This window comes from Pan paniscus, chromosome 1, assembly GCF_029289425.2.
Source record: "Pan paniscus chromosome 1, NHGRI_mPanPan1-v2.0_pri, whole genome shotgun sequence".
Classification (NCBI taxonomy): domain Eukaryota; kingdom Metazoa; phylum Chordata; class Mammalia; order Primates; family Hominidae; genus Pan; species Pan paniscus.
The window spans coordinates 88,395,442-88,422,102 of NC_073249.2; the positions used below are offsets into that span (position 1 = coordinate 88,395,442).

The 26,661-nt window shown below is 60.1% G+C and overlaps 14 non-coding genes across 14 annotated transcripts; 8 read left to right on the forward strand and 6 right to left on the reverse strand.

Annotated features, from left to right (window-relative positions):
* Positions 1-1,808: 1,808 nt before the first annotated feature.
* Positions 1,809-1,879, reverse strand: TRNAG-GCC (transfer RNA glycine (anticodon GCC)). Its single transcript has one exon. It is a non-coding gene; the product is annotated as a tRNA-Gly (tRNA).
* Positions 1,880-3,538: 1,659 nt separating this feature from the next.
* Positions 3,539-3,621, reverse strand: TRNAL-CAG (transfer RNA leucine (anticodon CAG)). The gene has a single exon. It is a non-coding gene; the product is annotated as a tRNA-Leu (tRNA).
* A 635-nt stretch (positions 3,622-4,256) lies between these two features.
* TRNAD-GUC (transfer RNA aspartic acid (anticodon GUC)) lies at positions 4,257-4,328 on the forward strand. The gene has a single exon. It is a non-coding gene; the product is annotated as a tRNA-Asp (tRNA).
* A 608-nt stretch (positions 4,329-4,936) lies between these two features.
* TRNAG-UCC (transfer RNA glycine (anticodon UCC)) lies at positions 4,937-5,008 on the forward strand. The gene has a single exon. It is a non-coding gene; the product is annotated as a tRNA-Gly (tRNA).
* A 331-nt stretch (positions 5,009-5,339) lies between these two features.
* TRNAE-CUC (transfer RNA glutamic acid (anticodon CUC)) lies at positions 5,340-5,411 on the forward strand. Its single transcript has one exon. It is a non-coding gene; the product is annotated as a tRNA-Glu (tRNA).
* A 3,922-nt stretch (positions 5,412-9,333) lies between these two features.
* Positions 9,334-9,404, reverse strand: TRNAG-GCC (transfer RNA glycine (anticodon GCC)). The gene has a single exon. It is a non-coding gene; the product is annotated as a tRNA-Gly (tRNA).
* A 1,660-nt stretch (positions 9,405-11,064) lies between these two features.
* Positions 11,065-11,147, reverse strand: TRNAL-CAG (transfer RNA leucine (anticodon CAG)). Its single transcript has one exon. It is a non-coding gene; the product is annotated as a tRNA-Leu (tRNA).
* A 635-nt stretch (positions 11,148-11,782) lies between these two features.
* Positions 11,783-11,854, forward strand: TRNAD-GUC (transfer RNA aspartic acid (anticodon GUC)). The gene has a single exon. It is a non-coding gene; the product is annotated as a tRNA-Asp (tRNA).
* Positions 11,855-12,462: 608 nt separating this feature from the next.
* Positions 12,463-12,534, forward strand: TRNAG-UCC (transfer RNA glycine (anticodon UCC)). The gene has a single exon. It is a non-coding gene; the product is annotated as a tRNA-Gly (tRNA).
* Positions 12,535-12,820: 286 nt separating this feature from the next.
* Positions 12,821-12,892, forward strand: TRNAE-CUC (transfer RNA glutamic acid (anticodon CUC)). Its single transcript has one exon. It is a non-coding gene; the product is annotated as a tRNA-Glu (tRNA).
* A 3,928-nt stretch (positions 12,893-16,820) lies between these two features.
* Positions 16,821-16,891, reverse strand: TRNAG-GCC (transfer RNA glycine (anticodon GCC)). Its single transcript has one exon. It is a non-coding gene; the product is annotated as a tRNA-Gly (tRNA).
* Positions 16,892-18,551: 1,660 nt separating this feature from the next.
* Positions 18,552-18,634, reverse strand: TRNAL-CAG (transfer RNA leucine (anticodon CAG)). The gene has a single exon. It is a non-coding gene; the product is annotated as a tRNA-Leu (tRNA).
* A 635-nt stretch (positions 18,635-19,269) lies between these two features.
* TRNAD-GUC (transfer RNA aspartic acid (anticodon GUC)) lies at positions 19,270-19,341 on the forward strand. Its single transcript has one exon. It is a non-coding gene; the product is annotated as a tRNA-Asp (tRNA).
* A 581-nt stretch (positions 19,342-19,922) lies between these two features.
* On the forward strand, positions 19,923-19,994 carry TRNAG-UCC (transfer RNA glycine (anticodon UCC)). Its single transcript has one exon. It is a non-coding gene; the product is annotated as a tRNA-Gly (tRNA).
* The last annotated feature ends 6,667 nt before the right edge of the window (positions 19,995-26,661 follow it).

A 26,661-nucleotide genomic window follows, 5' to 3' on the forward strand; every position in this document is an offset into this window, starting at 1 on the left:
AAGTAGACGTCCAACCAACTGCACAAACCTGTCCCGTGTCATTCGTGGGATCTTGGCACAGTCGGATCACCTGCAGGGACCAGACCCTATCGGGGATAGAGATGTTTGCCATCCCCACGGGAGGCTGGCTTGCTTGCCAGCGTGATGTGGGTGGATGTCAGTGGGTGACAGCGATGGACGAAGGTGTCCGTTCCCGTGGCTGGCGTCCACCCTAGCCCGGGGCAAGGGGCTGACACCAAGGAAAGGAGAGAAGCATGTCGCGTGCTGGGAGCTGGAAGAAGGAGTCCAGGGTGTCCAGGGGGTGCACAGGGCTGGCTGGCCAGGTCTGGGAGTGAGGCTGTCCAGTCAAACGGAGGTTGTGCAGATGCCCGGGGCGTTAGGGCACCTCGCGGGCTGCCTATGCCATAGGTCGGAGGGATCCCAGCTGGTGGCGGAGCTGGCGTGAGTCTGAAGAGGCTGAAGGAGGCCAGGGCTGGGGGACATGAGTCGTCTGAGAGAGGGGCATTGACGGCGAGAGGGAGAGTTGGCTGGCGAGAGGGAGAGTTGGCTGTGCGAGAGAGACAGAGAGATAGAGACATAGAGACAGAGACAGAGAGAGAGACAGAGAGATAGAGACACAGAGACAGAGAGAGAGAGAGAGACAGAGAAAGACAGAGAGTGAGAGAGAGAGAGAGAGTGTGTGAGTGTGTGTGTGTGTGTGTCAGTGTGTGTGTGTGAGTGAAAGGGCGGGTGGGGTGAGACAAAGGTGGGGGAGGGAGGGCTGAGCCTGAAGGCTGGTGGGAACAGTACATTTTCAGCCGGTTGGTCTGGGCAGGAACGAAGTCTGTGTGGTCAAAGGGGACCCGCGCCGGCGAGACTGGGATGCTGCTTGGGCTGGGCGGTCAGAGTATGGAGTGGGGCTGGGGTGAGGTGGCAAGCAGCCCAGGGTGGGAGAGACATCGTGACAGAGCGACTGGAGGCCACGTCCCACGTCCCAAAAGGATAGCGAATGCAACTGGACCCGAGACATAAATAAGCCGTCTTCAGGACGCACATTCACGTCTCAGGCAGGTGTCTGGGGCTGAGATGAAAAGAGGTCCGAGGGAGAGAAACAAGGCAGCCTCCTCGACTAAAGTGGTGGATTGGGGTTAGGTTGGGAGTTGCCACATGGCGGTGGTGGTGCCGGCAGAATGAGGGGAGAGAGTGTGGAGTAGCCGGAACACGGTGAATATAGACGGTGCACATGCCACGCGTACACTCGTGTGGTCGCGTTAAGGACTGTGTGACCAACTAGGGGAAAGTGATGAGTTACTCCCTGGAGTCGCGACTTCCTTCCTACTGGAAGGGCAACCATGGCATCATTTTCTGGATGTGAGGAGCCAGCGAGGGGGGGAGAGAGAGAGAGAGAGAGAGAGAGAGAGAGAGAGAGAGAGAGAGAGGTCGAGGTCGAGGCGATGAATTGTGAAGAGAAGAGGTGGGGCGAGTGGCTGCAAGCCCGTGGTGCCTGGCGGTGTTCCGTGAAGTGAAATGCGTCGGGCAGAGGCGGTGGCAGGGCAATGAAGAGAAACAGGACCAGGAGGCTGCCAAGTTCTGGTGTCTGGCGCGCTCTCGTGTTTGGAGGGGTTGTTGTCACCAAGCTGTGTGGGTGCGGGGGGGTAGGCTCATCCCTAAGTCAGTCGAGAGAGGCACGGAAGAAAGGGCAGAGGGCCGTCGCGCGTGGGAGCGCAGCCGGTGCCGGACTCGCTCGCGCGCCCCGAGTGTAAGGAGGCGGCAGAGGCGAGCGCAGCTACGCCTTGGTGCTGCTGCAGCACCAAAATGGGAGGGCGTGCTGCATGGGCCGGGAATCGAACCCGGGCCTCCCGCGTGGCAGGCGAGAATTCTACCACTGAACCACCCATGCACCGATGGCAAGCGCCAACGGAAGCTGGCACAGCGGAACTCGCCACCAGCCGCCGCTCACTGGTCACAGCCTGCCGTGGGCTTCCGTCCTATTGGAGCGTCCACGAGAGGCTGGCCCGATGGGGCGAGCAGAAGGGGAGGCTCTCGTCACGTCGAGGGACCTGAGGCGGGGCGCGGAGGGAGAGCGGAGGGAGAGAGGCCGACTGGTCCCATCTTGCGCTTTCTCTGCCGCCCAGGGTCGAGAGACTGCCCGCCGGGGTCTCCAGGGGAAGGACCAGCCGTGGCCCGCGCCCGAATGCCCGTGTGGGCAGGTTTGCTGTGGCGGGCCTTGCTGAGCGCGGATCCCCGGCACAGACCCAAAGTTTTTGTGTTTTGTTTTTGTTTGATTGTTTGTTTGTTTCTTTTGGGGGATGTTTTTCCCCCTCCCCTCCCCCCCCACGCCGGACCGGCCTTCTCAGTTGTGTCACCTGCAGGTGGGGGTGGGGGGGGGTGTGTCAGCGAGCGGGGGCGGCGACGGGGAACGGGTCTCGCAGCCGTGGCGTGCGGCTCAGAAACGCAGACCAGGTCCGTGGGCGCCTCGCTCCTGCGCTCTGACCCACGCCACCGGCTCGCACTTGGGGTCCGGCCCCCTGGGCTGGTAGGGAGGCTTTAGCGCGAGAAAGGAGCGGAGGAGCGCTTCGGCAGAGCCGCAGCTGGCTGACCCTGGAGAAGGCGCGCTGGGTGTGGCTGGGACGGCCCAGGCCGCGGCTTCCCGCGTGGGGATGCGCTGTGGCGCACAGCTGGTCCCGGCGGGGCCAGGCGTTTGTGGGCGGGTGACGGGGATCTAGGGCTTCCGCTCGTGATTCCTCGTGGGCTGTCTTTCCGGGTTTGGACTCGCCTGCCAGGCTGTGTGCAGGGTTCCCGCTGCCTCTGGCCGGCAGGCGTCCGGGCTGCAGGTGGGTCGGCAGGCAGGTGTTAGCGGGAAGGGAGCACAGGTAGCGAGGTGGGATCGGCGACCTGGCTAGGGTGTCGGGAGAATGGAACGCGCGGCCGGGGTCCGAGGGGTCGGAGGAAAGGACAGGATGTTGGATGGCGTGCCTCTCTGGTGGGAGACGTGTGTGCGGCTCCACGAGCGAGTCGCTCGCTGCTGTTCAGCGGTCAGAAGTTGGAGGGTGAAACCGGGCGGGCTGTGCAGGCCAGGACGCCTCTGGGCAGCGCAGCGGCGATTCAAGGCGGTGGGCGGTGGGCGGTGGGCGGAGGCCGGTGGGAGGAAGGAGGGAAAAGGAGGAATAGGGGGAAGAATCTGGGCTGTGTCTGTTTGGGCGAGTGAGGAGAAGGCGGGCGGAGGAGATAGGCAGGGAAGAGCGTGGAAGGTGGTCGCGGTCACTCGCTGTGTGTGGGGCCAGGGAAGAGGGCGTGTGAGGTGGTGGGGAGGGCGTCTGTCCGAAGGGCAATTGGTAGAGGGTCGCGGGCGCTGGCGCATGGTCCTGGGCTGTTTCTGCGACAGCCGGCGGGTGGGCAGGAAGAACGGACGTGCCTGAGAAGCGGCGGCGTTTTGGAGGCTTGCTTCAAGGGGGCTGGAGTCTGCAGAGCGGGCAAGGGCTCAAGGCAGGAAGCGGCCAAAGGTGCTCCAGGGTTGCCATGGGCGTTGCCCTCCGGCGGGCGGGCCAAAAGGTCGGCTTGTCAGGAGTGGGATTCGAACCCACGCCTCCAGGGGAGACTGCGACCTGAACGCAGCGCCTTAGACCGCTCGGCCATCCTGACGGCGCGCCGGGGCGCGTCGCCGCTGGCATGGCTGGGACCCGGCGCGAACGCCTGCGCCCTTGGCCGGCGCCTGTCTGGGCTCGGTGCGCAACCGACGGACCGCGCGGGCGGAGCGGGCGCCAAGTGAACGGAGCCGGCTGGCGTTGGCGTGGACGCCCCCGCGTCCCCACCCCGGACCCAAGGGGTCCGCGTCGGGCCGGCCGCCGCCGCCGCACGCCCCAGCCCCCGCGCCTCCGCTCGCCGAACCCCGCAGGGCGTGCGCCCACCGCGTCCTAGGAGCAGCGGCCCGACTGTTTCGCCCGGCCTCTTCCTGCCCCGGCGCGATCCCCGCCTTGGAGACAGCAGGCAGGGCGCACGGGGAGGTTCCACGCCGCTCCGGTACCTGTCGGGGTCCGGCTCCGGCTCCGGGTCCCAGCGGGATCGCAGGGTGCTTTGTTGGGTGTCGGGGTAGGTCGTGCCAACGGTGGCGGGGGGCGGGTGGCAGGTGACGGGTGGCGTGTGGCGGTTGGCGGGTGGCGGGTGGCGGGTGGAAGGCGAGCACGCGCCCGGCCCCTGCCGTCGGGGGAGGGGATCAAGGCAGGGCTAGGCGTCCGCGGTCGGAGTGGGGTCTGGCGTCCCGGCGACCGTCGCCGTCGTCCTCGTTAGTATAGTGGTGAGTATCCCCGCCTGTCACGCGGGAGACCGGGGTTCGATTCCCCGACGGGGAGGCAGCCGTGCTTTTTGGGCCGCCGCCTCGGACCCAGCCTGAGGGCCCTCCTTCTCCTTCCTCCGCCCTCCAGCTAGTCGCAGGGCGCCATCTCGGGCCTGTCCTGCCTGGCCCCTTGGCCCCCTGGGCCCTCTGGGCCCCCTGGGCCTCCTGGGTCCCCTTGGCCTCCTACCTTTTCTTCTCGCCCGCGGCTTGGTCGCCGCAGCCGGGCGGCCTCCTCTGGCCCCCACGGCGCCCAGAGAGCTGCCGGCCCAAAGTGGGTGCCGGAAGAGGCTTTCTGCGAGGCACAGGGCCCGGCGCCCGGTGGGAGGAGGAGGAGTGGGGACCCCGTCGGCGCCGGCCGTGTCCCCGCCGGGCACCTGGTGGGGAAGGGCTCTGGCGGCCCGGGGCGGCGAGGGAGCGAGAGCGCCCCCAGAGGCAGGCGGGCGGAACGGGGCAGCCGCGCTGGCCTTGCACCGGTGGGGCGCGGGGCGGCCTTTGGCGGGGCCGCGGCAGCGCGGAGCTGCGGGCGGGCGGACGGACCGGGCGTCGGGGCCGGGCTGCCCCGGGCGTCGGCGGCGCGCTGGTGGGAGCCCCGGGCCGGCGTGGCGGGGCTGCCCGCGCCGTGCGGCGTTGGTGGTATAGTGGTGAGCATAGCTGCCTTCCAAGCAGTTGACCCGGGTTCGATTCCCGGCCAACGCAGCGGGCGGACCTTTTGCGGAGGTCCCCGTCGCGGAGCTCGCGTCGCAGCTTGGCCTGTGGCTGCGTGCCTGTGCGCCCGGGAAGGAGGCGCGCGGTGTTTGGAGGGTGTGCTGCGAACAGGGCCAGAGCTGCTCGTGAGGGCAGGCCGGTTGCCGCCGGCGTCGCGGGGGCTGGTTGCGGGTGTTTGTTTTAAACGGAAGCAGGGGACAGGCGCCAAGGTAGCGCCCAGTGCTGGGGCCAGAGGCGCTGGGGCCAGAGGCGCTGGGGCCAGAGGCGCTGGGGCCAGAGGCGCTGGGGCCAGGAGGCGCAAGCCGGGCCCCGAAGCCGTCTCTCCCTGGTGGTCTAGTGGTTAGGATTCGGCGCTCTCACCGCCGCGGCCCGGGTTCGATTCCCGGTCAGGGAAGCCTTCCTTCTTTGGCTCTGCCTGCCGACTGCCAGGCCCCTTCACACCTCCCCTTTTGACCAACAGGCTCGCTCGCTTCTCCCGCGCCCCAGCCACAACCTCCCGCGGCTTCCACGTGCGCCCCAACGCTCCCCGCCTACCTTCACCCATCCCTCCTTTTGGCCTCGCTGGCGCCACCTTCGCAACATCAGCTTCACAGCCCTTCCTTGTCAGGTGCTCGCCTCGCTCCCACTCTTTCTCAGCGGCAAAGCCCGCTGGCCAGGTCAGGCTTTCTCCTCCCATGGCCGCCAGGTGACCCGCCACCACCACCACCGCCGCCACCCTCGAACTCTCGGCTGGCCGCGGAATGGGCCAGGACTCTCGAGCGGAGCGGCTTCTGCCAAGCCAAGCCGAGTGGCTGACGGGCCACTTCTCTCTCGGCTGCGGGGGATCTGCGCCTAATGGTTGGGCCACCCGCCAGAGCCACTCATGTCAGCAAGCGCACTGGCTTTCCCAAGGCGTGCCAGACCCTGAGCGCGGGATCCGTGATTGGGCTCCACGGGTGTCAGCGGCTTTGGTAGAAATGGCAGCGGAACTTGAGGAGCCGAGACCACGGGCCATAGCGCTAGGGAGGCAGAGCTGCGACGATCACCCTGGCAGCATGACTATGTTTTTCTTCATGCGGACGTGATATCCATGGGATTCCTGTGACGCGTGGTAACGCGTGTACATCGCGTAGTGATCGATGGTCAACTGAGGGGATGTAGGGCATCCATCCCGTGGGTATCTGTCATCTCTACCTGTTGGGAGCATCTCAGGTGCTGTCTTCCAGGAGCTCTTCGGAAACAAGCACTAATACATCGTTGTTACCCCTAGTCGCCCTGCTCCGCCGTAGAACGTTATTGGAACGTATTCCCTCCATCCAAACGCATGCTCGGACCCATTTCACCAACCTCTCTTCACCGCAGTCACCCACACACCCTCTCCAGCCTCTGGTGTCTATCGTTCTACTCTCTACCTCCACAAGGTGAACATTTTGAGCTCCCAGGATTGGAGTAAGAACCCGCCCTCTCTGTCTTTCTGTGCCCGGCTCGTTTGATGTTCCATCGTGACCTTTAGCTCCGCCTCTGTTGCTGCAGACCAGAGGATTTCGTTCTTTTCTGTGGCCAAATAGTATTCCACGGTGTCTATATGCCACATTTTTGTTAATCCATTTCCCGGCCGATGGACACTTAGGTTGTCTTAGCCACATCTTCCCTACCTGCACGTCCTTCATAGGCTCTCTGCAAGAAGAAAAATATGGCTCTTTCTGCCCGACCTCGCAGGCAGTCAGACCTTACCGTTGTCTTCCCCTGTTCCCTAAAACTCGCTGTTATTCTATTCTTTTTCAAGGTGCACTGATTTCATGCTGTTCAAACACACATGTTTTACCATCAATTTGTAGAGTTAACACAATTGTCACAGCGGTCCTGAGGTGACGTACATCCTCAGCTTACGAAGATAACAGGATTAAGAGATTAAAGTAAAGACAGGCGTAAGAAATTATAAAAGCATTATTTGGGAACTGATGAATGTCCGTATTGAAATGAAATCTTCACAATTTACGTGCCTCTGCCGCAGCTCCAGCCGCTCCCTCCGTTCGGGGTCCCTGACTTCCCGCAACATACACGTGCATGTGCGTACACATGCTCCCGCTCACCGTCGACAGGTTTGAGATTCTCGCCTATTCTGGATGTGAAAATGAATCTTGAGACGTCCCATTAGTCAGACCAACCTGGCCACGGGCATTGAAGCGTGGAGATGCAGCAGTTCGTGGGGAAAACCCAACGGCCAGGCTGACCAAAGCGCATGTGCGGGGTTGGGGTTCCTGATAGACTTCTAGCCGAAGTTTGCTTCCCATTGCCTGACCTACGCTCTCTAGCGTCTCTCCAAATGTCAAGGAACATGTGGAGATGGTACCTATCCCCAGCGCCAAGATTCGCTGTGGGACTTTTTGCCCATCCCCTCCTTAGCACAGATGAGCCCAGTTCTCCAACCCTCTATTCAACCCGTATTGATCTTATCGTTTGGCTGATTCCCCAGGTCAATGGCAGAAGTCAGTCGACTTCTTGCCAAAACCCCTCTGTAGGGGCAAAGTAGACGTCCAACCAACTGCACAAACCTGTCCCGTGTCATTCGTGGGATCTTGGCACAGTCGGATCACCTGCAGGGACCAGACCCTATCGGGGATAGAGATGTTTGCCATCCCCACGGGAGGCTGGCTTGCTTGCCAGCGTGATGTGGGTGGATGTCAGTGGGTGACAGCGATGGACGAAGGTGTCCGTTCCCGTGGCTGGCGTCCACCCTAGCCCGGGGCAAGGGGCTGACACCAAGGAAAGGAGAGAAGCATGTCGCGTGCTGGGAGCTGGAAGAAGGAGTCCAGGGTGTCCAGGGGGTGCACAGGGCTGGCTGGCCAGGTCTGGGAGTGAGGCTGTCCAGTCAAACGGAGGTTGTGCAGATGCCCGGGGCGTTAGGGCACCTCGCGGGCTGCCTATGCCATAGGTCGGAGGGATCCCAGCTGGTGGCGGAGCTGGCGTGAGTCTGAAGAGGCTGAAGGAGGCCAGGGCTGGGGGACATGAGTCGTCTGAGAGAGGGGCATTGACGGCGAGAGGGAGAGTTGGCTGGCGAGAGGGAGAGTTGGCTGTGCGAGAGAGACAGAGAGATAGAGACATAGAGACAGAGACAGAGAGAGAGACAGAGAGATAGAGACACAGAGACAGAGAGAGAGAGAGAGACAGAGAAAGACAGAGAGTGAGAGAGAGAGAGAGAGTGTGTGAGTGTGTGTGTGTGTGTGTCAGTGTGTGTGTGTGAGTGAAAGGGCGGGTGGGGTGAGACAAAGGTGGGGGAGGGAGGGCTGAGCCTGAAGGCTGGTGGGAACAGTACATTTTCAGCCGGTTGGTCTGGGCAGGAACGAAGTCTGTGTGGTCAAAGGGGACCCGCGCCGGCGAGACTGGGATGCTGCTTGGGCTGGGCGGTCAGAGTATGGAGTGGGGCTGGGGTGAGGTGGCAAGCAGCCCAGGGTGGGAGAGACATCGTGACAGAGCGACTGGAGGCCACGTCCCACGTCCCAAAAGGATAGCGAATGCAACTGGACCCGAGACATAAATAAGCCGTCTTCAGGACGCACATTCACGTCTCAGGCAGGTGTCTGGGGCTGAGATGAAAAGAGGTCCGAGGGAGAGAAACAAGGCAGCCTCCTCGACTAAAGTGGTGGATTGGGGTTAGGTTGGGAGTTGCCACATGGCGGTGGTGGTGCCGGCAGAATGAGGGGAGAGAGTGTGGAGTAGCCGGAACACGGTGAATATAGACGGTGCACATGCCACGCGTACACTCGTGTGGTCGCGTTAAGGACTGTGTGACCAACTAGGGGAAAGTGATGAGTTACTCCCTGGAGTCGCGACTTCCTTCCTACTGGAAGGGCAACCATGGCATCATTTTCTGGATGTGAGGAGCCAGCGAGGGGGGGAGAGAGAGAGAGAGAGAGAGAGAGAGAGAGAGAGAGAGAGAGAGAGAGAGAGAGGTCGAAGCGGTGAATTGTGAAGAGAAGAGGTGGGGCGAGTGGCTGCAAGCCCGTGGTGCCTGGCGGTGTTCCGTGAAGTGAAATGCGTCGGGCAGAGGCGGTGGCAGGGCAATGAAGAGAAACAGGACCAGGAGGCTGCCAAGTTCTGGTGTCTGGCGCGCTCTCGTGTTTGGAGGGGTTGTTGTCACCAAGCTGTGTGGGTGCGGGGGGGTAGGCTCATCCCTAAGTCAGTCGAGAGAGGCACGGAAGAAAGGGCAGAGGGCCGTCGCGCGTGGGAGCGCAGCCGGTGCCGGACTCGCTCGCGCGCCCCGAGTGTAAGGAGGCGGCAGAGGCGAGCGCAGCTACGCCTTGGTGCTGCTGCAGCACCAAAATGGGAGGGCGTGCTGCATGGGCCGGGAATCGAACCCGGGCCTCCCGCGTGGCAGGCGAGAATTCTACCACTGAACCACCCATGCACCGATGGCAAGCGCCAACGGAAGCTGGCACAGCGGAACTCGCCACCAGCCGCCGCTCACTGGTCACAGCCTGCCGTGGGCTTCCGTCCTATTGGAGCGTCCACGAGAGGCTGGCCCGATGGGGCGAGCAGAAGGGGAGGCTCTCGTCACGTCGAGGGACCTGAGGCGGGGCGCGGAGGGAGAGCGGAGGGAGAGAGGCCGACTGGTCCCATCTTGCGCTTTCTCTGCCGCCCAGGGTCGAGAGACTGCCCGCCGGGGTCTCCAGGGGAAGGACCAGCCGTGGCCCGCGCCCGAATGCCCGTGTGGGCAGGTTTGCTGTGGCGGGCCTTGCTGAGCGCGGATCCCCGGCACAGACCCAAAGTTTTTGTGTTTTGTTTTTGTTTGATTGTTTGTTTGTTTCTTTTGGGGGATGTTTTTCCCCCTCCCCTCCCCCCCCACGCCGGACCGGCCTTCTCAGTTGTGTCACCTGCAGGTGGGGGTGGGGGGGGGGTGTGTCAGCGAGCGGGGGCGGCGACGGGGAACGGGTCTCGCAGCCGTGGCGTGCGGCTCAGAAACGCAGACCAGGTCCGTGGGCGCCTCGCTCCTGCGCTCTGACCCACGCCACCGGCTCGCACTTGGGGTCCGGCCCCCTGGGCTGGTAGGGAGGCTTTAGCGCGAGAAAGGAGCGGAGGAGCGCTTCGGCAGAGCCGCAGCTGGCTGACCCTGGAGAAGGCGCGCTGGGTGTGGCTGGGACGGCCCAGGCCGCGGCTTCCCGCGTGGGGATGCGCTGTGGCGCACAGCTGGTCCCGGCGGGGCCAGGCGTTTGTGGGCGGGTGACGGGGATCTAGGGCTTCCGCTCGTGATTCCTCGTGGGCTGTCTTTCCGGGTTTGGACTCGCCTGCCAGGCTGTGTGCAGGGTTCCCGCTGCCTCTGGCCGGCAGGCGTCCGGGCTGCAGGTGGGTCGGCAGGCAGGTGTTAGCGGGAAGGGAGCACAGGTAGCGAGGTGGGATCGGCGACCTGGCTAGGGTGTCGGGAGAATGGAATGCGCGGCCGGGGTCCGAGGGGTCGGAGGAAAGGACAGGATGTTGGATGGCGTGCCTCTCTGGTGGGAGACGTGTGTGCGGCTCCACGAGCGAGTCGCTCGCTGCTGTTCAGCGGTCAGAAGTTGGAGGGTGAAACCGGGCGGGCTGTGCAGGCCAGGACGCCTCTGGGCAGCGCAGCGGCGATTCAAGGCGGTGGGCGGTGGGCGGTGGGCGGAGGCCGGTGGGAGGAAGGAGGGAAAAGGAGGAATAGGGGGAAGAATCTGGGCTGTGTCTGTTTGGGCGAGTGAGGAGAAGGCGGGCGGAGGAGATAGGCAGGGAAGAGCGTGGAAGGTGGTCGCGGTCGCTCGCTGTGTGTGGGGCCAGGGAAGAGGGCGTGTGAGGTGGTGGGGAGGGCGTCTGTCCGAAGGGCAATTGGTAGAGGGTCGCGGGCGCTGGCGCATGGTCCTGGGCTGTTTCTGCGACAGCCGGCGGGTGGGCAGGAAGAACGGACGTGCCTGAGAAGCGGCGGCGTTTTGGAGGCTTGCTTCAAGGGGGCTGGAGTCTGCAGAGCGGGCAAGGGCTCAAGGCAGGAAGCGGCCAAAGGTGCTCCAGGGTTGCCATGGGCGTTGCCCTCCGGCGGGCGGGCCAAAAGGTCGGCTTGTCAGGAGTGGGATTCGAACCCACGCCTCCAGGGGAGACTGCGACCTGAACGCAGCGCCTTAGACCGCTCGGCCATCCTGACGGCGCGCCGGGGCGCGTCGCCGCTGGCATGGCTGGGACCCGGCGCGAACGCCTGCGCCCTTGGCCGGCGCCTGTCTGGGCTCGGTGCGCAACCGACGGACCGCGCGGGCGGAGCGGGCGCCAAGTGAACGGAGCCGGCTGGCGTTGGCGTGGACGCCCCCGCGTCCCCACCCCGGACCCAAGGGGTCCGCGTCGGGCCGGCCGCCGCCGCCGCACGCCCCAGCCCCCGCGCCTCCGCTCGCCGAACCCCGCAGGGCGTGCGCCCACCGCGTCCTAGGAGCAGCGGCCCGACTGTTTCGCCCGGCCTCTTCCTGCCCCGGCGCGATCCCCGCCTTGGAGACAGCAGGCAGGGCGCACGGGGAGGTTCCACGCCGCTCCGGTACCTGTCGGGGTCCGGCTCCGGCTCCGGGTCCCAGCGGGATCGCAGGGTGCTTTGTTGGGTGTCGGGGTAGGTCGTGCCAACGGTGGCGGGGGGCGGGTGGCAGGTGACGGGTGGCGTGTGGCGGTTGGCGGGTGGCGGGTGGCGGGTGGAAGGCGAGCACGCGCCCGGCCCCTGCCGTCGGGGGAGGGGATCAAGGCAGGGCTAGGCGTCCGCGGTCGGAGTGGGGTCTGGCGTCCCGGCGACCGTCGCCGTCGTCCTCGTTAGTATAGTGGTGAGTATCCCCGCCTGTCACGCGGGAGACCGGGGTTCGATTCCCCGACGGGGAGGCAGCCGTGCTTTTTGGGCCGCCGCCTCGGACCCAGCCTGAGGGCCCTCCTTCTCCTTCCTCCGCCCTCCAGCTAGTCGCAGGGCGCCATCTCGGGCCTGGCCTGCCTGGCCCCTTGGCCCCCTGGGCCCTCTGGGCCCCCTGGGCCTCCTGGGTCCCCTTGGCCTCCTACCTTTTCTTCTCGCCCGCGGCTTGGTCGCCGCAGCCGGGCGGCCTCCTCTGGCCCCCACGGCGCCCAGAGAGCTGCCGGCCCAAAGTGGGTGCCGGAAGAGGCTTTCTGCGAGGCACAGGGCCCGGCGCCCGGTGGGAGGAGGAGGAGTGGGGACCCCGTCGGCGCCGGCCGTGTCCCCGCCGGGCACCTGGTGGGGAAGGGCTCTGGCGGCCCGGGGCGGCGAGGGAGCGAGAGCGCCCCCAGAGGCAGGCGGGCGGAACGGGGCAGCCGCGCTGGCCTTGCACCGGTGGGGCGCGGGGCGGCCTTTGGCGGGGCCGCGGCAGCGCGGAGCTGCGGGCGGGCGGACGGACCGGGCGTCGGGGCCGGGCTGCCCCGGGCGTCGGCGGCGCGCTGGTGGGAGCCCCGGGCCGGCGTGGCGGGGCTGCCCGCGCCGTGCGGCGTTGGTGGTATAGTGGTGAGCATAGCTGCCTTCCAAGCAGTTGACCCGGGTTCGATTCCCGGCCAACGCAGCGGGCGGACCTTTTGCGGAGGTCCCCGTCGCGGAGCTCGCGTCGCAGCTTGGCCTGTGGCTGCGTGCCTGTGCGCCCGGGAAGGAGGCGCGCGGTGTTTGGAGGGTGTGCTGCGAACAGGGCCAGAGCTGCTCGTGAGGGCAGGCCGGTTGCCGCCGGCGTCGCGGGGGCTGGTTGCGGGTGTTTGTTTTAAACGGAAGCAGGGGACAGGCGCCAAGGTAGCGCCCAGTGCTGGGGCCAGAGGCGCTGGGGCCAGGAGGCGCAAGCCGGGCCCCGAAGCCGTCTCTCCCTGGTGGTCTAGTGGTTAGGATTCGGCGCTCTCACCGCCGCGGCCCGGGTTCGATTCCCGGTCAGGGAAGCCTTCCTTCTTTGGCTCTGCCTGCCGACTGCCAGGCCCCTTCACACCTCCCCTTTTGACCAACAGGCTCGCTCGCTTCTCCCGCGCCCCAGCCACAACCTCCCGCGACTTCCACGTGCGCCCCAACGCTCCCCGCCTACCTTCACCCATCCCTCCTTTTGGCCTCGCTGGCGCCACCTTCGCAACATCAGCTTCACAGCCCTTCCTTGTCAGGTGCTCGCCTCGCTCCCACTCTTTCTCAGCGGCAAAGCCCGCTGGCCAGGTCAGGCTTTCTCCTCCCATGGCCGCCAGGTGACCCGCCACCACCACCACCGCCGCCACCCTCGAACTCTCGGCTGGCCGCGGAATGGGCCAGGACTCTCGAGCGGAGCGGCTTCTGCCAAGCCAAGCCGAGTGGCTGACGGGCCACTTCTCTCTCGGCTGCGGGGGATCTGCGCCTAATGGTTGGGCCACCCGCCAGAGCCACTCATGTCAGCAAGCGCACTGGCTTTCCCAAGGCGTGCCAGACCCTGAGCGCGGGATCCGTGATTGGGCTCCACGGGTGTCAGCGGCTTTGGTAGAAATGGCAGCGGAACTTGAGGAGCCGAGACCACGGGCCATAGCGCTAGGGAGGCAGAGCTGCGACGATCACCCTGGCAGCATGACTATGTTTTTCTTCATGCGGACGTGATATCCATGGGATTCCTGTGACGCGTGGTAACGCGTGTACATCGCGTAGTGATCGATGGTCAACTGAGGGGATGTAGGGCATCCATCCCGTGGGTATCTGTCATCTCTACCTGTTGGGAGCATCTCAGGTGCTGTCTTCCAGGAGCTCTTCGGAAACAAGCACTAATACATCGTTGTTACCCCTAGTCGCCCTGCTCCGCCGTAGAACGTTATTGGAACGTATTCCCTCCATCCAAACGCATGCTCGGACCCATTTCACCAACCTCTCTTCACCGCAGTCACCCACACACCCTCTCCAGCCTCTGGTGTCTATCGTTCTACTCTCTACCTCCACAAGGTGAACATTTTGAGCTCCCAGGATTGGAGTAAGAACCCGCCCTCTCTGTCTTTCTGTGCCCGGCTCGTTTGATGTTCCATCGTGACCTTTAGCTCCGCCTCTGTTGCTGCAGACCAGAGGATTTCGTTCTTTTCTGTGGCCAAATAGTATTCCACGGTGTCTATATGCCACATTTTTGTTAATCCATTTCCCGGCCGATGGACACTTAGGTTGTCTTAGCCACATCTTCCCTACCTGCACGTCCTTCATAGGCTCTCTGCAAGAAGAAAAATATGGCTCTTTCTGCCCGACCTCGCAGGCAGTCAGACCTTACCGTTGTCTTCCCCTGTTCCCTAAAACTCGCTGTTATTCTATTCTTTTTCAAGGTGCACTGATTTCATGCTGTTCAAACACACATGTTTTACCATCAATTTGTAGAGTTAACACAATTGTCACAGCGGTCCTGAGGTGACGTACATCCTCAGCTTACGAAGATAACAGGATTAAGAGATTAAAGTAAAGACAGGCGTAAGAAATTATAAAAGCATTATTTGGGAACTGATGAATGTCCGTATTGAAATGAAATCTTCACAATTTACGTGCCTCTGCCGCAGCTCCAGCCGCTCCCTCCGTTCGGGGTCCCTGACTTCCCGCAACATACACGTGCATGTGCGTACACATGCTCCCGCTCACCGTCGACAGGTTTGAGATTCTCGCCTATTCTGGATGTGAAAATGAATCTTGAGAGGTCCCATTAGTCAGACCAACCTGGCCACGGGCATTGAAGCGTGGAGATGCAGCAGTTCGTGGGGAAAACCCAACGGCCAGGCTGACCAAAGCGCATGTGCGGGGTTGGGGTTCCTGATAGACTTCTAGCCGAAGTTTGCTTCCCATTGCCTGACCTACGCTCTCTAGCGTCTCTCCAAATGTCAAGGAACATGTGGAGATGGTACCTATCCCCAGCGCCAAGATTCGCTGTGGGACTTTTTGCCCATCCCCTCCTTAGCACAGATGAGCCCAGTTCTCCAACCCTCTATTCAACCCGTATTGATCTTATCGTTTGGCTGATTCCCCAGGTCAATGGCAGAAGTCAGTCGACTTCTTGCCAAAACCCCTCTGTAGGGGCAAAGTAGACGTCCAACCAACTGCACAAACCTGTCCCGTGTCATTCGTGGGATCTTGGCACAGTCGGATCACCTGCAGGGACCAGACCCTATCGGGGATAGAGATGTTTGCCATCCCCACGGGAGGCTGGCTTGCTTGCCAGCGTGATGTGGGTGGATGTCAGTGGGTGACAGCGATGGACGAAGGTGTCCGTTCCCGTGGCTGGCGTCCACCCTAGCCCGGGGCAAGGGGCTGACACCAAGGAAAGGAGAGAAGCATGTCGCGTGCTGGGAGCTGGAAGAAGGAGTCCAGGGTGTCCAGGGGGTGCACAGGGCTGGCTGGCCAGGTCTGGGAGTGAGGCTGTCCAGTCAAACGGAGGTTGTGCAGATGCCCGGGGCGTTAGGGCACCTCGCGGGCTGCCTATGCCATAGGTCGGAGGGATCCCAGCTGGTGGCGGAGCTGGCGTGAGTCTGAAGAGGCTGAAGGAGGCCAGGGCTGGGGGACATGAGTCGTCTGAGAGAGGGGCATTGACGGCGAGAGGGAGAGTTGGCTGGCGAGAGGGAGAGTTGGCTGTGCGAGAGAGACAGAGAGATAGAGACATAGAGACAGAGACAGAGAGAGAGACAGAGAGATAGAGACACAGAGACAGAGAGAGAGAGAGAGACAGAGAAAGACAGAGAGTGAGAGAGAGAGAGAGTGTGTGTGAGTGTGTGTGTGTGTGTGTCAGTGTGTGTGTGTGAGTGAAAGGGTGGGTGGGGTGAGACAAAGGTGGGGGAGGGAGGGCTGAGCCTGAAGGCTGGTGGGAACAGTACATTTTCAGCCGGTTGGTCTGGGCAGGAACGAAGTCTGTGTGGTCAAAGGGGACCCGCGCCGGCGAGACTGGGATGCTGCTTGGGCTGGGCGGTCAGAGTATGGAGTGGGGCTGGGGTGAGGTGGCAAGCAGCCCAGGGTGGGAGAGACATCGTGACAGAGCGACTGGAGGCCACGTCCCACGTCCCAAAAGGGTAGCGAATGCAACTGGACCCGAGACATAAATAAGCCGTCTTCAGGACGCACATTCACGTCTCAGGCAGGTGTCTGGGGCTGAGATGAAAAGAGGTCCGAGGGAGAGAAACAAGGCAGCCTCCTCGACTAAAGTGGTGGATTGGGGTTAGGTTGGGAGTTGCCACATGGCGGTGGTGGTGCCGGCAGAATGAGGGGAGAGAGTGTGGAGTAGCCGGAACACGGTGAATATAGACGGTGCACATGCCACGCGTACACTCGTGTGGTCGCGTTAAGGACTGTGTGACCAACTAGGGGAAAGTGATGAGTTACTCCCTGGAGTCGCGACTTCCTTCCTACTGGAAGGGCAACCATGGCATCATTTTCTGGATGTGAGGAGCCAGCGAGGGGGGGAGAGAGAGAGAGAGAGAGAGAGAGAGAGAGAGAGAGAGAGAGAGAGAGGGAGAGAGAGAGGTCGAAGCGGTGAATTGTGAAGAGAAGAGGTGGGGCGAGTGGCTGCAAGCCCGTGGTGCCTGGCGGTGTTCCGTGAAGTGAAATGCGTCGGGCAGAGGCGGTGGCAGGGCAATGAAGAGAAACAGGACCAGGAGGCTGCCAAGTTCTGGTGTCTGGCGCGCTCTCGTGTTTGGAGGGGTTGTTGTCACCAAGCTGTGTGGGTGCGGGGGGGTAGGCTCATCCCTAAGTCAGTCGAGAGAGGCACGGAAGAAAGGGCAGAGGGCCGTCGCGCGTGGGAGCGCAGCCGGTGCCGGACTCGCTCGCGCGCCCCGAGTGTAAGGAGGCGGCAGAGGCGAGCGCAGCTACGCCTTGGTGCTGCTGCAGCACCAAAATGGGAGGGCGTGCTGCATGGGCCGGGAATCGAACCCGGGCCTCCCGCGTGGCAGGCGAGAATTCTACCACTGAACCACCCATGCACCGATGGCAAGCGCCAACGGAAGCTGGCACAGCGGAACTCGCCACCAGCCGCCGCTCACTGGTCACAGCCTGCCGTGGGCTTCCGTCCTATTGGAGCGTCCACGAGAGGCTGGCCCGATGGGGCGAGCAGAAGGGGAGGCTCTCGTCACGTCGAGGGACCTGAGGCGGGGCGCGGAGGGAGAGCGGAGGGAGAGAGGCCGACTGGTCCCATCTTGCGCTTTCTCTGCCGCCCAGGGTCGAGAGACTGCCCGCCGGGGTCTCCAGGGGAAGGACCAGCCGTGGCCCGCGCCCGAATGCCCGTGTGGGCAGGTTTGCTGTGGCGGGCCTTGCTGAGCGCGGATCCCCGGCACAGACCCAAAGTTTTTGTGTTTTGTTTTTGTTTGATTGTTTGTTTGTTTCTTTTGGGGGATGTTTTTCCCCCTCCCCTCCCCCCCCACGCCGGACCGGCCTTCTCAGTTGTGTCACCTGCAGGTGGGGGTGGGGGGGGGGTGTGTCAGCGAGCGGGGGCGGCGACGGGGAACGGGTCTCGCAGCCGTGGCGTGCGGCTCAGAAACGCAGACCAGGTCCGTGGGCGCCTCGCTCCTGCGCTCTGACCCACGCCACCGGCTCGCACTTGGGGTCCGGCCCCCTGGGCTGGTAGGGAGGCTTTAGCGCGAGAAAGGAGCGGAGGAGCGCTTCGGCAGAGCCGCAGCTGGCTGACCCTGGAGAAGGCGCGCTGGGTGTGGCTGGGACGGCCCAGGCCGCGGCTTCCCGCGTGGGGATGCGCTGTGGCGCACAGCTGGTCCCGGCGGGGCCAGGCGTTTGTGGGCGGGTGACGGGGATCTAGGGCTTCCGCTCGTGATTCCTCGTGGGCTGTCTTTCCGGGTTTGGACTCGCCTGCCAGGCTGTGTGCAGGGTTCCCGCTGCCTCTGGCCGGCAGGCGTCCGGGCTGCAGGTGGGTCGGCAGGCAGGTGTTAGCGGGAAGGGAGCACAGGTAGCGAGGTGGGATCGGCGACCTGGCTAGGGTGTCGGGAGAATGGAATGCGCGGCCGGGGTCCGAGGGGTCGGAGGAAAGGACAGGATGTTGGATGGCGTGCCTCTCTGGTGGGAGACGTGTGTGCGGCTCCACGAGCGAGTCGCTCGCTGCTGTTCAGCGGTCAGAAGTTGGAGGGTGAAACCGGGCGGGCTGTGCAGGCCAGGACGCCTCTGGGCAGCGCAGCGGCGGTTCAAGGCGGTGGGCGGTGGGCGGTGGGCGGAGGCCGGTGGGAGGAAGGAGGGAAAAGGAGGAATAGGGGGAAGAATCTGGGCTGTGTCTGTTTGGGCGAGTGAGGAGAAGGCGGGCGGAGGAGATAGGCAGGGAAGAGCGTGGAAGGTGGTCGCGGTCGCTCGCTGTGTGTGGGGCCAGGGAAGAGGGCGTGTGAGGTGGTGGGGAGGGCGTCTGTCCGAAGGGCAATTGGTAGAGGGTCGCGGGCGCTGGCGCATGGTCCTGGGCTGTTTCTGCGACAGCCGGCGGGTGGGCAGGAAGAACGGACGTGCCTGAGAAGCGGCGGCGTTTTGGAGGCTTGCTTCAAGGGGGCTGGAGTCTGCAGAGCGGGCAAGGGCTCAAGGCAGGAAGCGGCCAAAGGTGCTCCAGGGTTGCCATGGGCGTTGCCCTCCGGCGGGCGGGCCAAAAGGTCGGCTTGTCAGGAGTGGGATTCGAACCCACGCCTCCAGGGGAGACTGCGACCTGAACGCAGCGCCTTAGACCGCTCGGCCATCCTGACGGCGCGCCGGGGCGCGTCGCCGCTGGCATGGCTGGGACCCGGCGCGAACGCCTGCGCCCTTGGCCGGCGCCTGTCTGGGCTCGGTGCGCAACCGACGGACCGCGCGGGCGGAGCGGGCGCCAAGTGAACGGAGCCGGCTGGCGTTGGCGTGGACGCCCCCGCGTCCCCACCCCGGACCCAAGGGGTCCGCGTCGGGCCGGCCGCCGCCGCCGCACGCCCCAGCCCCCGCGCCTCCGCTCGCCGAACCCCGCAGGGCGTGCGCCCACCGCGTCCTAGGAGCAGCGGCCCGACTGTTTCGCCCGGCCTCTTCCTGCCCCGGCGCGATCCCCGCCTTGGAGACAGCAGGCAGGGCGCACGGGGAGGTTCCACGCCGCTCCGGTACCTGTCGGGGTCCGGCTCCGGCTCCGGGTCCCAGCGGGATCGCAGGGTGCTTTGTTGGGTGTCGGGGTAGGTCGTGCCAACGGTGGCGGGGGGCGGGTGGCAGGTGACGGGTGGCGTGTGGCGGTTGGCGGGTGGCGGGTGGCGGGTGGAAGGCGAGCACGCGCCCGGCCCCTGCCGTCGGGGGAGGGGATCAAGGCAGGGCTAGGCGTCCGCGGTCGGAGTGGGGTCTGGCGTCCCGGCGACCGTCGCCGTCGTCCTCGTTAGTATAGTGGTGAGTATCCCCGCCTGTCACGCGGGAGACCGGGGTTCGATTCCCCGACGGGGAGGCAGCCGTGCTTTTTGGGCCGCCGCCTCGGACCCAGCCTGAGGGCCCTCCTTCTCCTTCCTCCGCCCTCCAGCTAGTCTCAGGGTGCCATCTCGGGCCTGGCCTGCCTGGCCCTTTGGCCTTCTGGGCCGCCTTGGCCTCCTGTCTTTTATTCTCGCCCGCGGCTTGGTCGCCGCAGTCGGGCGGCCTCCTCTGGCCCTGCACGGCGCCCAACGAGCTGCCGGCCCAAAGTGGTTGTCGGAAGAGGCTTTCTGCGACACACGGGGCCCTGCGCCCGGTGGGAGGCGTAGGAGTGGGGACCCTGTCGTCGCCGGCCGTGTCCCCCCCGGGCACCTGTTGGGGAAGGGCTCTGAGGGCCGTAGGCGGCGAGGGAGCGAGAGCGCCCCCAGAGGCAGGCGGGCGGAGCGCATCAGCCGCGCTGGCCTTGCACCGGTGGGTCGCGGGCGGCCTTTGGCGGGGCCGCGGCAGCGCGGAGCTGCGGGCGGGCGGACGGACCGGGCGTCGGGGCCGTCCTGCCCCGGGCGTCGGCGGCGCGCTGGTGGGAGCCCCGGGCCGGCGTGGCGGGGCTGCCCGGGCCGTGCGGCGTTGGTGGTATAGTGGTGAGCATAGCTGCCTTCCAAGCAGTTGACCCGGGTTCGATTCCCGGCCAACGCAGCGGGCGGACCTTTTGCGGAGATCCCGGGCGCGGAGCTCGCGTCGCAGCTTGGCCTGTGGCTGTGTGCCTGTCCTCCCGGGAAGGAGGCTTGCGGTGTTTGGAGGGTGTGCTACCTACCTCCACCCATCTGTCCTTTTGGCCTGGCTGACGCCACCTTCGCAACATCGGCTTCGCAGCTCTTCCTTGTCATGTGCTCACCTCGCTGCCACTGTTTCTCAGCGGCCAAGCCCACTGGCCAGGTCAGGCTTTCTCCTCGGATTGTCGCCAGGTGACCCACCACCACCACCAGCAGCACCCTCGCACTCTCTTCTGGCCACGGAATGCTCCAGTAGTGTGAAGCAGAGCGGCTTCCGCCAATCCAAGCCGGGTGGCTGACGGGCCACTTCTCTCTCGGCTGAGGGGGATCTACGCCTAATGATTGGGCCACCCGCCAGAGCCACTCATGCCAGCAAGCTCACTGGCTTTTCCAAGGCATGCCAGACCCTGAGCGCGGGATCCCTGATTGGGCTCCACGGGTGTCCGCGGCTTTGGTAGAAATGGCAGCAGAACTTGAGGAGCCGAGACCACGGGCTATGGCACTGGGGAGGCAGAGCTGTGACAATCACTCTTCCAGCATGACTATGTTTTTCTTCATGCAGACATGATATTGGTGGTATTCCTGTGACATGTGGTGATGCTTGTACATTGCGTAATGATCCATGATCAACTGAGGGGTTGTACGGTATCTGTGGGTATCCATCCAATGGGTATCTGTCATCTCTACCTGTTGGAAACATCTCACGTGCTGTCTTCCAGCTCTTTGGAAACACACTCTAATACATCGTTGTTACCTCTAGTCGCTCTAGTCTGCCATAGAACATTAGAACGTATTCCTTCCATCTACCCACATGCTCATACCCATTTCGCCAACCTCTCTTCACCCCAGTCACCTACACACCCTCTCCAGCCTCTGGTGTCTATCGTTCTACTCTCTACCTCCACAAGGTGAACTTTTTGTGCTGCCACGATAGTAGTGAGAACCTGCCCTCTCTGTCTTTCTGTGCCCGGCTCATTTGATGTTACATCATGACCTCCGGTGTCTGTCATTTTGCTGCCAATGGCAGGATTTCATTCTTTTTTTTTTTTATGGCTATGTTTGTTAATAATGAGTGTCAACTTGATTGGATTGAAGGATGCAACGTACTCATGCTAGGTGTATCTGTGATGGTGTTGCCAAAGGACATAAACATTTGAGTCAATAGGCTGGGGAAGGCCCACCCGTACTTAATCTGGTGCGCACAATCTAATCAGTTGCCAGCCCATATAAAGCAGGCAGAAAGACGTGAAAAGGGGAGAGTGGCTTAGCTTCTCCACCTACATCTCTCTCCCATGCCTGATGCCTCCTGCCCTCTTAACATTGGATTCCAAGTTCTTCTGTTTTGACCCCTGGACTAGCTGCCCTTCCTCCTCATGCTTGCAAACAGTGTATTTTGGGACTTTGTGATTGTGTAGGTTAATACTTAATAAACTTCTATGTGTGTGCGTGTGTGTGTTTGTATGTGTGGATATATATACATATATCCTGTTAGTACTTTCCCTCTAGGGAACCCTGACTTGTACAGATTTTGGTACCAGAAGTAGTTCTAGAGGAATAGAATATTAAGGATGGAATTCTCTCATTGGTTTTGAGGTTTCTGGAGTCAGCTACTTAATATGATTAGACCCAATAATGCTAAAGACTCTACTTCTAATACTATGGAAAACACTGATAGTCCTTGGTGTGAACTGTTTAGAAAGTTATGCAAAACAAATGCATTTGACACTCCTGATTCACCACTTGTGAGAGTCAAGGAGTTTAGTGACTCTATACATAATACCTTTGGACATATGTGGAGAACCAATGAATGTAATGAAGCTGTTTTTTTGCCCCTAAGTTCAGTGGACAAATTGATGAAAGAAAATGATGAACTCAGGGATTCTGTCTTTCAGCTTCAGAAGCAGATACTGAGCCTCAAATCTGCTAAGATTTTCCTGAGTGAGAGTCTTATCTCCTGTAGGGAAACAGCTGAAATTGTGGAAAAACAGACACAAGCTCTTATGTCAGCGGCTGATCTGCAATGAAAGGTGCATGCACAGCCTTGCCAGGTGTCTACTGTTAAAGTGAGGGCATTGATTGGAAAAGAATGGGACCCTGCAACTTGGAATGGGGATGTGTGGGAGTTCCCTGATGAAGCTGGGGACACTGAGCTTGTAAACTCTGATGAACCTTTTTGGCCAGAAGGAACAGCTTCCCCATCCCCAGTAGTGGCAGCATCCCCTCCTTGACCCATGCTGCCATCAGCCTCTCCACCTTTGTCTGAGGAGATAAACCCTGTGCTGCCTGAGGCAACAGTGATGACCTCCTCTGAGGCAGTTGCCAGGCAAAATAATGTTGACTCTCCTTAGGAGCCACTCCCAACACCTCTGTTTGCTTCTAGACCTATAACTAGACTAAAGTCCTGGCAGGCTCCTAGAGGTGAGGTTGAAAGTGTGACCCATGAGGAGTTGCACTACAATCAAAAAGAACTGCTTGAGTTCTCTAATTTATATAAACAGAAATCTGGAGAACAGGCATGGGAATGGATATTGAGGGTATGGGATAATGGTGGAAGGAACATAGAGGTGGATCTGGCTGAATTTATTGATTTGGGCCCACTAAGTAGGGACTCTCCATTTAATGTTGCAGCTCAGGGAGTTTAAAAAAAAAAGGTTCTAATAGCTTATTTGCTTGGTTAGCTGAGATATGGATTAAAAGATGGCCCACTGTTAACAAGCTGGAAATGCCTGATCTCCCTTGGTTTAATGTAGAGGAATGGATCCAAAGGCTTAGGGAGATTGGGATGGTGAGGTGAATTAGTCACTTTAGACCTACTCATCCCAGCTGGGAGGGTCCAGAAGATATACCCTTGCAATTAATGCCTTGTGGAATAGATTTGTGAGGGCAGCACCTGCATCTTTGAAGAGCCCTGTAATTACTCTTCTCTATATGTCAGATCTAACAGTGGGAACCGCAGTCACCCAACTACAAAATTTACTTACAATGGGAATAATTGGATCCCAAGGTGGCAGGGGCCAAGTGGTGGCACTCAATCGTCAAAGACAAGGTGGGTGTAACTGCCGTAATGGACAGCAGAGACAAAGCAGCAATCACAATAGTCTGACTCATGTAGAGCTCTGGCATTGGCTAATTAATCACTGTGTTCCTAGAAGTTAAATTGGTAGGAAGCCTACTGAATTTCTATTTAATTTATATAAGGAGAATTCTACGTCGAAGGTACAAAAGGCTAATTTGAATGATAAAAACAGAGAATCATGGCCCCTCAATCAATTTCCAGACTTGAGCCAGTTTACAGACCCAGAACCCTTTGAATGAAGAAGAGGCCAGTTCCCCTTGAGGAAGGACCCCACTACATTACCCACAATTTATGCAATGAATCTTTCTCCAATCCTTCCCCAAGTAAATCTCTGGCCTTTTACCAGGGTAACTATGCATTGAGGAAAGATAAATGATCAGATATTTCACGGACTACTGGACTCTGGCTCTGAGCTGACGTTGATTCCAGGGTACCCAAAACGTCGTTGTGGCCCTCCAGTTAAAGTAGGGGCTTATGGAGGTCAGGTAATTAATGGAGTTTTAGCTCAGTCCGACTTATAGTGGATCCAGTGGGGCCCCAGACTCATCCTTTGGTCATTTCCCCAGTGCCAGAATGCATAATTTGCATAGACATACTTAGCAGCTGGCAGAACCCCCACATTGGCTCCCCGACTGGTAAGGCTATTATGGTGGGAAGGCCCAAATGGAGGCCATTAGATCTGCCCCTACCTAGAAAAATAGTAAATAAAAAACAATATCACATCCCTTGATGGTGACATCAAGAATATGAAAGACGCAACGGTGGTGATTCCCACCACATCCCCATTCAACTCTCCCATTTGGCCTGTGCAGAAGACAGATGGATCTTGAAGAATGACAGTGGATTATCATAAGCTTAACCAAGGGTGACTCCAGTTGCAGCTGCTGTACCAGATGTGGTTTCATTGCTTGAGCAAATTAATACATCTCCTGGTACCTGGTATGCAGCCATTGAGTTGGCAAATGCCTTTTTCTCCATTCCTGTCCAGAAGGTCCACCAGAAGTGGTTTGCCTTCAGCTGGCAAGGCCAGCAATATACCTCAAGGGTATATCAACTCTTCGGCTTTGTGTCATAATCTTATTCAGAGAGATGTAGATCACTTTTTGCTTCTGCAAGATGTCACACTGGTCCATTACATTGATGACATTATGCTGACTGGATCCAGTGAGCAAGAAGTAGCAAACACACTGGACTTATTCATGAGACATTTGCATGCCAAATGATGGGAAATAAATCCAACTAAAATTCAGGGAACTTCCACCTCAGTAAAATTTCTAGGGGTCCAATGGTGTGGGGCCTGTCGAGATATTCATTCTAAGGTGAAGGATAAGTTGCTGCAGTTGGCCCCTCCTACAACCAAGAAAGAGGCACAACACCTAGTGGGCCTATTTGGATTTTGGAGGTAACATATTCCTTATTTGGGTGTGTTATTCTGGCCCATTTATCAAATGACCTGAAAGGCTGCCAGTTTTGAGTGGGGTCCAAAACAGGAGAAGGCCCTGCAACAGGTCCAGGCTGCTGCGCAAGCTGCTCTGCCACTTGGGCCATATGATCCAGCAGATCCAATGGTGCTTGAGGTGTCAGTGGCAGATAGGGATGCTGTTTGGAGCCTTTGGCAGGCCCCCATAGGTGAATCACAGCAGAGGCCTCTAGGATTTTGGAGCAAGGCCCTGCCATCTTCTGCAAATAACTACTCTCCTTTTGAGAGACAGCTCTTGGCCTGTTACTGGGCTTTGGTGGAAACTGAACGTTTGAGTATGGGTCAAGTCACCATGCAACCTAAACTACCTATCATGAACTTGGTGCTTTCTGACCCATCTAGCCATAAAGTCAGTCATGCACAGCAGCATTCCATCATCCAATCGAAGTGGTATATATGTTATCAGGCTCAAGCTGGTCCTGAAGGCACAAGTAAATTACATGAGGAGGTGGCTCAAATGGCCATGGTCTCCACTCCTGCCACCCTGCCTTCTTTCCTCCAGCCTGCACCAATGGCTTCATTGGAAGTTCCCTATGATAAGTTGACAGAGGAAGAGAAGACTAGGGTCTGATTCACAGATGGTTTTGCTCAATATGCAGACACCACCCAAAAGTTGAAGGGGTGGCCTGCCCCTCCACACCTGTGGGTATTTCTAGTCAGGTGGGATGAGAGACTGAGAAAAGAAATAAGACACAGAGACAAAGTATAGAGAAACAACAGTAGGCCCAGGGGACCAGCGCTCAGCATACCAAGGACCTGCACCGGCACCAGTCTCTGAGTTCCCTCAGTTTTTATTGATTATTATCTTCATTATTTCAGCAAAAAGGAATGTAGTAGGAGGGCAGGGTGATAATAAGGGGAAAGGTCAGCAACAAACGTGAGCAATAGAATCTATGTCATAATTAAGTTCAAGGGAAGGTACTATGACTGGACGTGCATGTAAGCCAGATTTATGTTTCTCTCCACCCAAACATCTCAGTGGAGTAAAGAATAACAAGGCAGCATTGCTGCAAACATGTCTCACCTCCCACCACAGGGCAGTTTTTCTTTCATCTCAGAATTGAACTAATGTACAATTGGGTTTTAGACTGAGACATTCAGTTCCCAGGGGCAGGCAGGAGACAGTGGCTTTCCGCTATCTCAACTGCAAGAGGCTTTCCTCTTTTACTAATCCACCTCAGCACAGACCCTTTACGGGTGTCGGGCTGGGGGACAGTCAGGTCTTTCTAATCCCCTGAGGCCATATTTCAGACTATCACATGGGGAGAAACCTTGGACAATACCCCGCTTTCAAGGGTGGAGGTCCCTGTGGCTTTCCACAGTGCATTGTGCCCCTGGTTTATTGGGACTAGAGAATGGCGATGACTTTTACCAAGTATACTGCTTGTAAACATTTTGTTAACAAGGCACGTCCTGCACAGTCCTAGATCCCTTAAACCTTGATTTCATACAACACATGTTTTTGTGAGCTCCAGGTTGTGTCAAAGTGGTTGGGTCAAAGTGGCTGAGGCAAAGCTACAAATTAACAACATCTCAGCAAAGCAATTATTTAAAGTACAGGTCTTTTTCAAAATGGAGTCTCTTATGTCTTCCCTTTCTACATAGACACAGTAACAGTCTGATCTCTCTTTCTTTTCCCCACAAAAGTGGACAGCTGGAGCACTACAGCCCCCCCTTTCTAGGACACCCCTGAAGGACAGCAGTGAAGAGGAATCTTCCCAGTAAGCAGAACTTTGAGCAGTGCACCTAGTTGTGCACTTTGCATGGAAGGAGAAATGGCCAGATATGTGATTATATACTGATTCATTGGCTGTGGCCAGTGGTTTGGCTGGATGGTCAGGGACTTGGAAGAAGCATGACTGGAAAATTGGTGACAAAGTTGGGGAAGAGGTATGTGGATGAACCTCTCTGCGTGGTCAAAAACTGTGAAGACTTTTGTATTCCATGTAGGTGCCCACCAACAGGTGACCTCAGCAGAGGAGGATTTTAATAATCAAGTGGATAGGATGACCCGATCTATGGACACCACTCAGC